At 39.2% G+C, this 11,320-nt stretch overlaps 1 long non-coding RNA gene across 2 annotated transcripts in view; it reads left to right on the top strand.

The window, feature by feature from the left end:
* The first annotated feature begins 236 nt into the window (after positions 1 to 236).
* LOC120234394 overlaps positions 237 to 11,320 on the top strand; it is a 73,756-nt gene continuing 62,672 nt past the window's right edge. For both annotated transcript variants that reach the window (XR_005529072.1, XR_005529073.1), the window contains exons 1-2: positions 237 to 286; positions 4,232 to 4,383. This is a non-coding gene — a long non-coding RNA (uncharacterized LOC120234394). The remainder of the gene's footprint in view (positions 287 to 4,231; positions 4,384 to 11,320) is intronic.

Here is an 11,320-nt window from a genome sequence, read left to right as displayed (position 1 = left end):
CGCAGGCGTACAGCCCACGCACGTGCTACGGCGCAGGTGTACTCCCCCGCCATGTGGGACAGCGTACCTCCACCCCTTGCACGTGCAACAGTTTAGGGTACCGCCCCCTGCACGTGCGAGAGAGCAGATGTACTCCCCCTCCCCCTCCCCCGCCATGTGCGACAGCCTACGCCCACCTACCTGCACTCGCAACAGTGCAACAGTGTAGACGTAACCTCTCCCTGCACTTGCGACAGCGACAGCGTACCCCTACACCCTTGCACGTGTCCACATCCTGTCTCTTACAGTAAGTAGGTGTTTCACAATTTTTTAGTTTGGAGGGACTGTCTTTCCTGCAGCTTCAACCCACGTGAGTGCCTGTGACTTTTCCAAACGGTGTCCCCTTAAAGGTTCCCTGATTCAAATAACCTGGGGTGAGTGAAAGGTCAGCCTTCTTAGGGCCCTTGGGCCCATCACTAGCAATGACTTACGCCTGTGACAAGTGTTTGCACTTGGAACCGCGGCTTGCTGAGGCCAGTGTAAATTTCTGAGGTTTTGTGTAGTGGGCTTTCTGTAATACTAGTAAACACGAAGACTGCTTTTCTATGAACATGTTACTTGTGGACCCCTGAGGCTATAGTGCTGATGAGCTTATTTTTTTAATGAGACCTAAGATGAACGGCAAGCACCCCGTTAGAGAGGCTCAGTCAGATCACTGGAAGCTTTCAGGCCTGGACACAACAGAAGAGGTTTTAAGGGCTCAAGCAAGAGAAACACAACTTGCTTTTATTCTAGCAGCTTTGTTTGTCCTCTCTAGGCTCGGAGCTGTGCTGCTGGGCCTGAACTCCTTTTCCCACAAACTATTCCCGTTTCTCTCTTACGCTGCACTGTGAATGGACTCTCTTAGCTGCCATGAGTGCAAAGGGTTTGACAATAGTACTACTTCCTGTCCAGAAGACAGCCTCAAACCTAGAACACTTCTAATCCAGGAGCCTCATTCTTGGAGTGCTAACAAAGAAAATGAGACTGTGAAAGTAATACGTTTTAGGTGGTGCTCTTTCCCGTGGGTGACGGCCCAGAGACTGCCATATGTGCATCTTTTAATATTAGTGTGTGAGTGACGGAGTTGCAGGCTGATGATGAGACAAAACATCAGACTAAAAGTTTTTAGGGCTCAGAGCTACCTTGATGAGCAGATATATTTTAAAATTTCAGAGCCAAGTCTATTCCAGTTTAGTGCAGTTTAAGATTAGGATTTTATCTCTTTAGTATATTTTAGACAGATCGGAGACTCAGCAGGATTTCTGATTACATGTATCCCTTTCTCGTCTTCATCTAATTGTGCTTCCCCTCCTGGTGTCCCAATCATTGGTGTGTCCCATTTTATGCCCATGTATGGTATGTTTTTCTTTTTGTCTTTGTTTAACATTAGAGATATATTGGCTTACCTCTTTTTAAAAATTTTTTAATGCTTATTTATTATTTTTTTTTTTTAAGAGAGAGAGAGACAGACCATGAGCAGGGGAGGGGTAGAGAGAGAGGGAGACACAGAATCGGAAGCAGGCTCCAGGCTCCCAGCTGTCAGCACAGAACCAGATGTGGGGCTCGAACTCACAAACCTGAGATCACGACTGAGCAACCCATGCGTCCCTAAAGTTTATTTATGTTTGAGAGAGAGAGAGAGAGAGAGAGAGAGAAAGCACAAGCAGGGGATGGGTAGACAGAAAGGGAGACACAGAATCTGAAACAGGCCCCAGGCTATGAACTATCAGCACAGAACCCCATGTGGGGCTCGAACCCATGAACGGGGAGATCATGACATGAGCTGAAGTTGGAAACTTAACCAACTGAGCCACCCAGGCACCCCTGGCTTACCTCTTACCCCTGAGCAATGCGGGGGTTGGGGCACTGACCCTTATGCAGTAGAAAATTTGTGTATAACTTAACTACTCCTAGCCTACTGTTGAACTTGAAGCCTTACTGATTATAGTCAATTAACACATATTTTGTATATGTGTTATATACTATATTCTTACAATAAAGCTAGAGAAAAGGAAATGTTACTAAGAAAATCATAAGAAGAGAAAATATATTTATAGCACTGTATTGTATTTATTGAAAGAAATCTGCATGTAAGTGGACCAGTGCAGTTCAAGCCCATGTTATTAAAGGGTCAGTTCTATCTGTTCTATGAATTCATCTTACTTTCCTAGTAACCTATTCAGTACAGATACGTTTACTGTGTACTAACACCAGCCAAATGCTTTATCATGTACTAGGATTCAATATTAAACATAATGGACCCTATAACTATAATCAATATAATTAGATGAATACGTAGTCATAAACTGGTTAGCCCCAGAGATGAAGGGTTCAGGCTATAACAAGAACTTGTAGCTGGGGAATTGATGAAGGCTAATGAGTCAGGAAAGCTGTCCTGATGAAGTATACTTTGGACCCAGAATGGAATGATGAATAAACGAGAGCAAGAGGAAGATCATCTGGGCTACAGGAACAGCATAAGCAAAGGTCCTGAGCCAAGAGGAATTTGGCATAGTGGAGGAACTGAAAGCAAGAGAGTGTGGCCAGAGGACAGAAAGTTAGGGAGAAATGGGAGATGACATTTGGGGGTGGTGAGCACTGGCCACATCAAGTGACTTTTGTGATATTGGGTTTTATCTTCAAATTGTTGAGATACCATTGAAAGTTTAATAAAAATAGAGATGTAAATAGAGATGTAAAAAGAGATGTTTGCAAAAGATAATGACTGCGTATATAGAATCTATTAAAGAGGAAAGTGGTGGTTTTAAAATATGTTTACAAAGTCTTTGTTATGTCTTGCTTCAGGAAATGGAGCTTAATTTTTTTTCCCTTGGATATGGGAAGGTCTTACTGACATACTCCTTTTAAATAGGATATGATAGATGTGATGATATAAAACTTCTAAGACTAGGTCAAAAAAGACAATGTGACCTTTACTACCCCTGCTTTAATCACTTGCTCTGGAGGAAACCAGCTGCCATATTGTGGGGAACTAAGACCTTCTGGTAAGAAACCGAGCACTTTCTGCCAAGAGTTGTGTGAGTGGGCCAAATTGGGAGCACATCCTCCAGCCCCATGCAAGCTTTCAGATGATTATAGCCCCTGACAACATCCTGACAACTCAAAGTCAGAACAAGCCAGTTTAATGGCTCCCGGCCTCCTGATTCTCAGAAACTGAGATGATATTTACCATTTTAAGCAGCCAAAAGGTGGGATTGTTTGTTATGCAGCCATACCTAGCTGACATAGCAGGTAAAAACAGAAACAGTAGCAGTAAGTTCTTGGAGGAGTCAAGGCAGATGATCATGGTGCCTTGACTTAGAGTGGTTGCTACTCAGTGTCAGCTTCATTTCTGCTTCCCAGGAATACACCATGGAGATTAGAACATGACCACTAGAAAGCTGTAGATATGGCTTTGAATCCAGGTTTTGTTACTTAGTTACAGGTAATCTTACAAAGCCTTTCTCTGCCAATGATATTTTTATTCATATGCTGGAGCTAATAATATTACTTCTCTTTTAGCTTACATGGAGGCTCTACAAGTAATGTCCATAGTGGAGATTTTGAAACATAGTAACTGCTCAAACAGCATTACTTGCCAGTTTGTTGTTATTGTTGTTTATATAGATTGTAGTTTCTCCCTGCCAATCTTGTTCTTTACTATAGAACGAATCTCCATTAAACACGGCCAAGTCGCTTTCCTTGTCAAAGTGCATTCCCATTGCTTTCAAGATAAAGTTTCAGTTCTTTGGCTCTGCATTGAAGGTCCTCTAATTTCTAACTTGAAAGACCATTGTGCTATGTATATGAAACCCTGTACGATGCAAATTCATCATTGTTTAAATTGGTTTCTTTTTTTGGTGGCTTGTGGTATTTGGTGAGTCACTTAATTTTACTTACCCTCAGTTTTCTTATCTGTATGTTATGCATAATAATAGATAACTGCCCCTCACGATTAGGGAAAGCACAATAAAAGTTGTTATATTGTCACAACATCTGCAAACTCATTCTACTTACAAGAATCCCTAGCATGCATATTATACTTCCTGCATGCACATACAGAAAATAAAAGAGCCACCAAAGAACATCTCCCTGGACCTTTCACTAGCCAGGAAGAGACACTTTAGACTTCAAGCCTGTGTGGTATTAACTCACTTTCAGGACATCAAGCCCATTGGTCTCACTTCTTGTTTCCTATAGCCATTTGCAGGACTATCCAAAGCAGCTGCTTCTCTACACTTAGAGAGGATGAAGATTCCTTTCACTAGTTGGGATAATAGCACCCCTGCTGATGGCTGCAGAGATGACCTCAAGTCCCCAAACTGATCTGGACCTCAGTGGCCAAAGGAACCTGAGAAATGGGTATGTTAGACCCACACTGAATGTATCCTATATCTGCAGTTTTAAGTAGCGTGTACTTACAGGAACTTCCGATTTGTATATTCTACCGCCCCTCCACTTGACTCAAAAGTATGTGGGCATGATTTTCCACTGTCCATGTTCTCTACAGATAATAATATGAGTCATTACTTCTGGTGGAATGACCTGCAGAGCCTAGAAGCAGGGCTTGAGACATTACTTATGGGTCCTTCCCCTTCTCCAAGCCTCCTTTAAAAGAGAAACCCCCAACAGAAACGCTTTTTAATTTGCTAGGGGTCCAGCCCAAAGTGTTTTAAACTTTAAATTTTTTCTTGCTTGAGTTAGCACCAAACACAATCATTTTAGTTAAGATAAAGTGTGGCAGTAACTGTAATAGGATCTATGATGAGGATTTTTTTGTGGAAGTCTTTGCAACTTCTTTATGTTCATGTTTCCACAGAGACACCCTAAGCTTCTCAGCATTATTTTGCATATGAAACCTAATTACCAGTAGAAAGTGAGTGATTTCATTGCTTTACTGCATTATCTATAGCCTTCTCACAACTATCCAAATATGAATGTTATGGGTTCTTTAAATAATATTTTTGTGATGCAGTTGATATTTCAATGGCCTATGAACAGAAGTCTTATTAATGATTGGTGTAATTAAGATGGAGCCTGATTTCCAGCATTTACAGAATGTTTAAACTTTATACTGAAATAGATAATAGGAGAGTACATAAATCCTAAGTATATATCTCATCAGATTTTAAGAAACATATCCGCAGCCAACTTTTATTTTTAATTAGTTATTTCTTTGTGAGTCATCAAAACCCCCCAATAATTTTAGCTCATTGTGCTATTGTGTACTGATTTTCTCCTTAGTCATGTTTATAATTAAGCTGCTTATACATTGGAATACCTTAATATTCGTGTGTTATAATCTAGTCATGATTATTACTGATGCAGATATTATTGTATACATGTGCATATATGTCTGAGTGTGTGTACATACATGCACATACGTGTTTGAGTGGAGAGATGAGACTTATTTGGCCAAGTATGAAATGAGATAACTTTACATATTTACGCCAAAAAAACCAAGCCATTGTTCTTTTTTTTTTTTTTTAATGTTTTTTATTTATTTCTGAGAGAGAGAAAGAGAGAGAGAGAGAAAGAGAGAGAGAGAGAGCAGATGCAGGGGAGGGTAAGAGAGAGAAGGAGACACAGAATCTGAAGCAGGCTCCAGGCTCTGAGCTGTCAGCACAGAGCCTGACGCAGGGCTCGAACCCACCAACCGTGAGATCATGACCTGAGCTGAAGTTGTACACTTAACCAACTGAGCCACCCAGGTGCCCCACCAAGCCATTGTTCTTAATCTTTCACATAATACCTGAAACATGAATTCACCTAAGAATATGTATATTGAGTACATAGATTCAAGTTTTGAATGTGAGAAGTTACGGCTGGAAGGGACCTCAGAGACCTCATTTGAGGTGAAAAAACCAAGCTTTTTTCTTTGAATGAGTGGTCAAGGTTGTGCACACACTGATTGGTGGTTCACATACTTGCTTAGTCTTTACCATCTAAAATATTCAACCCAAGTGTCCTATTATGATTGTTTTCCCTGTAGAAAACATTGAGAACCAGAACTCTTTCTGGCCAAGATAGAGAACTCACTTCCACTTTTGGGAAATGTCTCAGAAATTTCCCCTCTTCTAGCAAGTCGTCACTCATTTTACTTACAGGGTCCTAGCTGGGGCTGCCTTATAGATAGATACATGCTTTGGGGAAAATGTTAAAAAAAAACTGTAAAAAGAAGATTAAAAAATATTGTTTTGAATATATTTTGTATATAGCCTATAAGCTATTTTGATGTGACCCTCAAAATGACAATTTGGGATTCATATTGAAACAGAAAATTGGTTTTCTGTCTTGGTTATCAATGAGATCATAGAACTCTGATTATAGGTATTGGCTCTGCACTGGACATGCTAATGTAACATGTGTCCACATAGTATTTACAACCCCAGTTTAGGTACTCCAAGGCTGGGACACCACAAGGAAAATACATTGTAATAGCTATCATCTTTTGCCCCACTCCATGTGACCTACCCATCCATATAGATGTGATATTTGCATAGATATAGACACACACACAAAAAGCTTCCCAAAAGGGATAGGAAAGTAATAGATTCTTTCAGATCACAAGCACACACCCAACTGGGGAGAATTTAAAATTAAGAAATATATAGGGGCTGAAGCTTATGGCTCTTGAAACATCTAAGGTCGAGTCAATATCAGTATAATGGAAGTGCTATCTGTTACTATATTTCTAAGCAATTTTCTCATCTAAATGCTTCAACAGTACAAGTCAGGGTCATTTGCTAAAAGGATGTTTGTATTTCTTTACATATATATCCTATTGGTGATGTTTCTTAAAAGTACTTCTTCTTTGATCCATATTTAAATGATTATCTTGCATTTGTGACTTTATTTCAAGATGCCTAAGATTGTTTTAGGAAGTAAGCAAGATATACAAGGGAGGATTTCTCTACAAATCACCAAGGTGAAGAGGATAATTTCTCTGTTATTGGGTGGATAAGAAGGTATATGAATTAGTCAGTGGGAGGATTCTCTCCCCCAAATGGAATCTAATTGGAGGGTAGTGAATAGAAAAATTTTAAGTTTATTTATTTATTTTAAAAGAGACAGAGAGGGAGGGAAAGTGCAAATGGGGGAGAGCCAGAGAGAGAAGGAAAGAGAGAATCTCAAGCAGGCTCTGCCTGATGTGGGGCTTGAACTCATGAACCTGGAGATCATGACCTGAGTAAAAATCAAGAGTCAGACATTTAGCCAGCTGAGCCACCCCAGTGCCCCATGGAAGCCCCAGTGTTTTTTTGGAAGTTTTTAACTTCTGGTTGGCACACTGGACATCAGTGTTTCAAAGATATCTTTATAATATCTCCTAACAGTGGTCTATTAAATATAAATTAACTTTTGGTACAATAAACTTGCCAAGCTCAACATTATTTATATAGGACAATAGACTCTGAATTTTTTTTTTTTTTTTTTTTTTTTTTTACAAATAGTTTATTGTCAGGTTGGTTTCCATATAACACCCAGTGCTCATCCCCACAAGGGCCCTCCTCCTCCATGCCCATCTCCTCCCTCCCCCCACACACCCATCAGTCCTCAGTTTGTTCTCAGCATTCAAGTAGACTCTGAATTTTTAAAAACCGAATTATATGGAAGCCTTTAGGAATAATTATCACTTAGGCTTATTTTGGTCTATTAGTCTTTTTTAAAATGTTTATTAATTTTTGAAAGAGAGAGCATGAGAATAAGTGCAAGTGGGGGAGGGGCAGAGAGGAAGGGAGAGAGAGAATCCCAAGCAGATTCCATGTTGAGCGTGGAGCTCAATCCCTTGACTGTGGAATCATGACATGAACCGAAATCGACAGTTGGATGCTTAACCAACTGAGCCACCCGTGTACTTGTATTAGTCTTTATTTTATAATAATCATTCAATGTGGTGATTGAAGTCAATGATAGTTTTCTAATAAGATATTAAACTGATATGTCCTCAGAAGAATCAATGAGATGTTTATAAAGTTACTCCTGAGGTTTTTCTTTGTCAAAAGTCTACCAATAAATGAAAATTTAAAAGTTACTCAAGTTTTTACTTGTGTTGATCCAAAATCAAAAAACAAATTTATGGTTTCAGCCACAATGACTAGCTGGTATTCAACTTATCCTCCCATTTTAAATAACTGTAAAGCCTGGAGAACACTTACCAAATATGCTGTTTGTAGTGATAGGACTAGAGCCAAGGTTCAGTCATAGTCATAATCCTTAAATTAGGGACGGGGGTGCACACAAATGCTGGGAGATGGAGCCCAAGCAATGAGTGTTATACAAAAGGCCAAGCATTTTTAAAACATATTTTATAAAAATATATATCTTTCAACTTCTTTAACTCAATATTAAATATATATATATGTATATATATCATTTAAAACAGAAGATCTGAATATTTTTTCAAAGATGACATACAGATGGCCAACAGGTACATGACAATGTACTCAGCATCATTAATCATCAGGGAAATATAAACCAAAACCACAGTGAAATATTCCCTCATACCTGTTAGAATGGCTATAACAAATGGAAATAACAATTGTTGGTGAGGATATGGAGAAAAGGGAACCCTAGCACACTGCTGGTGGGAGTGTAAATTGCTGTGGCCCTTATGGAAAACAGTATGGAAGTTCCTCAAAAAATAAAACTACCAAATGATCCAGCGACTCCACTTCTGTGTATTTATCTGAAGGAAGTGAAAACACTAACACCAAAAGATATCTGCATCCTTATATTCATTGCAGAAAAAAAATGCCTTTTATTTAAAAATAATGTTCTACTGAGAACTGACAACTTACAAGCAAATGGAGACATTTACTTTCTCTGTTGTGGTATTATATCTTACCAAGCATTTCATAAGCTAATCTTTTCTGCTTCTCCTTTCCACCTTTGACTTTAGGAAGTCTAGAGCTGATGGGTGGATGGAAGCATTGTAGTGTATACTTCTCATTATCTAATAAAACAACTGTTTTCTTAATTTCAGTCTCTAAGAACTTATTCCATTGAACTTTGAGTCAAGGAGCAACTTAGTAGACAACAATTGAGAGTAATAGTAGACAAAGCACATCCAAATATAACTGGATGCATTGGCCTCTTGAATTGGATGTTAAGCATGTCTACCAAAGTGAGGGATGTATGTTGATTTGCTGAAGTGGAATAACTTAGGGTAGCAAGGCTAAAGCAGCATCCCTACAGGCAGGCTTCATCCTTGAGTGACACACACTCCTAATTTGCTAGAGGCAATAAAACCAAGGAGTCTTCTTGGAGTGTTAGGAATTTAGAGGAAATAATGATTTCATTTACACTTCAGTCTCACACAGACATATTGTGAAAATGCGAAATAGACATAAACTTAGGAACTTAAGACTTAAGAAAGGGAGCTTCTTTGGCATCTATCTTCGACATCCCACAGTCATCAGTGTTTATTCTAGGAAGGAAATGTATGAAAATGTAGAGTACATGCTGTCCTGTCAGGCTGGGATTCAAATTTACCTTAGCCTCTCACTAAAGTGTCATTTTGGGGAAGTTGTCTAAATGCTCTGAGATTTATTTTTCTCATATTTAAAAAGTTTTCTCATATTACACTAATATTTCCCTCAAGAGTTGCCACAAATTAGAGAGGGAGTAGTGAGAAACTTGTACATACCTGACTAGATGGTAGCATCTCCTCTCTCCTCCTGCCCCCTAAAATTATGTGAAATCATTCAGGCATAAGTTAAAAAGGAGGAAGAATGGGAGATCATCATGTTTTATTACAGACTTACATTCAAGTTTGCATCTCAAGAGTTCATTTCTTCACATCTGTTTCTTGTCATGATGCTGTCATGAAGTCTGGGAAAGGGTCTACTCTGAGAACACAATGTTTGTCCCATATATGACTCCTGCCTGGAGAATCAGGCCTGGAGAGAATCTTCAGTTGCTTCTGTTTTCTCAATACAGCAAAGCTGAGTAAAAACAGTGTTAAACTGGAAGGCTATTCTGCAGTGCTAACTTAAGTAATCCCACATGGAGTAGGACAAGAGGGTGCAGGAGGGAGCCAGCCAGGGGCTCCCAGGAGTTCTGGTTGAAACAGGGCTGGAGGTTAGGGGCCAAGTTGGAGGACCGCAGGAGACTCTCTGGAAATATATGGGGGAGAATTTGGGATCAGAGGATTAGCTTTTGTTCTAGGGCTCACTGTTATCTGAGGGTAGCTGCAGTGTGGGAGGGAGGTGGAACTAAATGGTGGTAATAGAGAAACCATCTCTAAGCAGTGGTGATGGGCTGTCTTCCACCCAGGTGGTTCATATAAGGGTGTTTCCAAGCTGGGCGTTTGTAATTTGGGGACTGTTTAAAGGTTAATATGTTCTATGATATCTCCATTTATGCTAATTGTATAAATATGGAATCTTTGTATTAATGATTACTTACTGAATGCAAATCACACTAAAGACACCAAAATGAGGCAAGACCCTACTATTACTTCATTCATTTAGCAGTATTTAGCACCCCACATACCAGGCATTGGGAATATAAAATAAAAACTCCTGTGCTTGCCCCTCAGGATATACATTCTACCTAAGACTATGTATATCATAGTCATTCACTTCAAAAAAGTCTACATGAAATGCATGTTCTAAGTATTCATTTTTATTAATGTAAAAGCATATGTCAACCATGGTTTTTCATCTCCTGATTTCTCAAAGGCCCAGGGACACCTCTGACACTATTTTTAAAAAATAAAAAATACTTAAAAGTTGTTTGTTTCTATAATATAGATCATTTTGGCTTGATTCCATATATAATTAATATATAGATTCCATATATCTGTATATATTTATATATGATATATTGGCTTGATTATACACACACACATGTATGTATAGTCTTGGCTTGATTCTAAATCTTTTGAATCAGATTTCTGCTCCTGAGGCCCAGGAAGCTGCTTTTTAGCAGACTCCCAGTGTGATCTTCTGTAATTAAAAATTGAGAACTATATAGTCAACTCTCTTCTTAACATTTTCCCTTATCGTAAGATAGATGACACCAAGGACTTTAAAAGCAAAAGCAGAAGAGATCACGTCTGCCATGAAATTTCCAAATACAATCTTTCTAAGTATGTGTTGGTGCATAAACTGATTTGTTTTGACTGATCTTATCAGTGGGGCCAATCCACAAAACAGCCATGTCAATCAAAAAGTCATTTCCTTTTGTTTGTGTTTTAACATTCACCAGCCTGGGGATTGTCACAGACAAAGGTCACCTGATTACATTACAGTAGCAGGCAGTTGGGTGGCTTCTGTCGGAGCCACACCGGAGATAT

The sequence above is a fragment of the Hyaena hyaena genome, unplaced genomic scaffold, assembly GCF_003009895.1.
Source record: "Hyaena hyaena isolate Hyena2069 unplaced genomic scaffold, ASM300989v1 scaffold_109, whole genome shotgun sequence".
NCBI classification, from domain to species: domain Eukaryota; kingdom Metazoa; phylum Chordata; class Mammalia; order Carnivora; family Hyaenidae; genus Hyaena; species Hyaena hyaena.
The sequence above is the reverse complement of the archived record's forward strand: the minus strand, read 5'-3'. Positions and strand labels throughout refer to the sequence as shown.